We start from the raw sequence: 2,841 nt of genomic DNA on the forward strand, positions 1-2,841 counted from the left end.
TTTTAAACATCCCATTCAATGAAATTTCAAAGTCAGTTATTAAATGTCTACAAAGGACAGAAACAGAAGTAAAGAGTAGTTCTTGACAATCAAAGCACTGTAGAAGTTCATACTTCATGGTAAGGTTGCTCAGAAAAACTTATTACACTTAAAAAACACTCAGATCCAGAGGTTAAACCATTGAACTTTCTCTAGTTATCAAGTGAAACAACAGAAGGCTTACTTTCCAAGAAGAAGTTTAATTCATTATCAAAATAGAAAAATAATGTAATATGGAATTTACATATCTAATAGTCATTTGTTAAGTTGAGAAAATGTCTTTCCATTGATATCCTAAAGTATTAAGAAAGGTTTTATTGGTTGCTATAAACTTAGGATTATCTATCTGGAGACTAAGCATGAGCATTCTCTAGGGAACAATGAATAAACAGTCATTGGATAAAAAAAGGATTAATATAATCTACTTGTACTATGAAAATCTGAGGCAGTCATTTGGGTTGGAAGGAATAGATTGTGACTTAAAATCAATCAACTGATAATAATCTTCAAAAGTTTCTAATTTGGTGCATGCATTTTAAAACAGTTGAATTTATTTTATTTTTAAAATTTATATAATAAAAAAGAGAAAGTGTACAGCTTTGCTACCCATTTTGTAAAAAAAAGTTTTCAAATATAAAACTGAAGCTTTGTAGGTCCTGACCAGTTAGCTCAGTTCGTTAGAGCATCTTCCCAAAAGGATGAGATTGTGGGTTCAATCCCTGGTCAGGGCATAAATGCGAAACAACCAATGAATGCAAAACTAAGTGGAAAAACAAATGAATGCTTCTATCTCTTTCTCACTCTCTTTCTTGCCAAAGCAATCAGTGATAAACAATAAAGCTTTGAAAACCCAAAAAAGAAACAACAGAAAATTCTCATTTGAAGCCAAATTCATCATATGCTAATTAAAATAAACAAGAGTTAAGTGCCTATGGCATCTCATCAATGTTATGATAAAACAGCACTGAACAAAATTAAGTTATTTGAGGACCTACTATATATGACAGTTTCTCATAACAGATATAGTTTTGGCCCTGGTCTGTTGGCTCAGTGATATAGTATCAGCTCAGCATGTGGAAATCTTGGGTTTGATTCCTGGTCAGAACCAGCAAGAAAAGCAATCATCTGCTTCTTCATCCCTCCCTCCCCTCTTCCCTTCCTACAGCCTTGGCTCAAATGAATAAGTTGGCTCTGGTTGCTGATCATGGTTTCATGGGCTTTCCTCAGGCACTAAAATAGTTTGGCTGCTGAGCAATGGAACAGCAGCCCGAGATGGGCAGAACATCAGCCCCGGATGGGGGTTGTCTGGTGGATCCCTGTTGGGGCGCATGCAGGAGTCTGTCTCTTCCCCTTCCTTACTCTCATTTGATTTAATAAAAATAATAGCTTCACCTTATTGACAAAAATAATACATAAAAAGTTCAAAATTTTACTTAATCTTATTGCAGGAACTCATACTTTTGATATCTAAAATGTCTTAATTTTGTAATTCTCCATTTATATTCAAGCAAATCATAGTTACTGTTTAATTTCCAAAGTAGTTAGTGGTACAATATAGGTTCCTAGAATGAAATGAGCACTATGATGACTTAGAAAAATACAATGTAATTTCATTTAGGTAAATGAAAGCACATCAATGTAATTTACTTGTCATGTTTGCATACTGTTTTTCCTTTAAAAATTCAGGCAAGTCAGCAAAATATTTCCATTTAAATTTACTTTAAAATTTGTATGCTGTGAATATGGGGGAGGGCCAAAATAGGTTTATAGTTGTAATAAAAATAAGTAGTACAGTAATTAATAAATAGTAATATAAAAATAAACTGTGTCTTGTGTACCCACAACTATAAAACTACTTTATCTATCCCTTGTATATACAGATATTAAATCATTATGTTGTACATCTGAAACTAAAGTGATAAAAATACACTTAAATATATCTAAAATACATTTATAAAGGTCAAAGATAATTATCTTTCTGATATGATTATTTGATTAACAATAAGCTATTAGAAATATTTAAATAGTTAATGCTGAAATGTGTCACCCCAAAATGTTTACTTTTGCATGTAGATTACTTTTATCTGAAGGCAATCAAGACCCAGCTTACTAAAGAAAAAATTTTACCTCTCCCTTTACTACCTAAAACAGTTTAGATAGGATGGCCCAGGAAGAAAGCTATTACCTGAGATAACTGAATGATCTATCTCAGGGAACGGGAACCAATGGCTCAGGAGCCAGATGTGGCTCTTTTGATGGCTGCATCTGGCTCATAAACAACTCTTTAATTAAAAAACTAATAACTTTTAAAAATACAAAACATTCTCATGTATTACAATCCATTCATTTCCTTCTGCTCATGTTCATGGTTTTGGGTGGCTGGAGCCAATCACAGCTGTCCTCTGGGACAACACCAAATTTTTATTGGATAATGCATAACATACATGGGTCATTGTATGGCTCTCACAGAATTACTTTTTTTTTGTGGCAGAGAGAGAGAGTCAGAGAGAGGGACAGATAGGGATAGACAGACAGGAAGGGAGATAAGAAACATCAATTCTTCGTTACGGCTCCTTAATTGTTTATTGATTGATTTCTCATATGTGCCTTGACCGGGGGCTACAGCAGACCGAGTGACCCCTTGATCGGGCCAGCGACCTCTTGCTCAAGCTGGTGAGCCTTGCTCAAACCAGATGAGCCAGCGCTCAAGCTGGCGACCTCAGCGTCTCAAACCTGGGTCCTCTGCATCCCACTCCTATGCTCTATTCACTGTGCCACCACCTGGTCAGGCTCACAGAATTA

The sequence above is a fragment of the Saccopteryx leptura genome, chromosome X, assembly GCF_036850995.1.
Source record: "Saccopteryx leptura isolate mSacLep1 chromosome X, mSacLep1_pri_phased_curated, whole genome shotgun sequence".
NCBI classification, from domain to species: domain Eukaryota; kingdom Metazoa; phylum Chordata; class Mammalia; order Chiroptera; family Emballonuridae; genus Saccopteryx; species Saccopteryx leptura.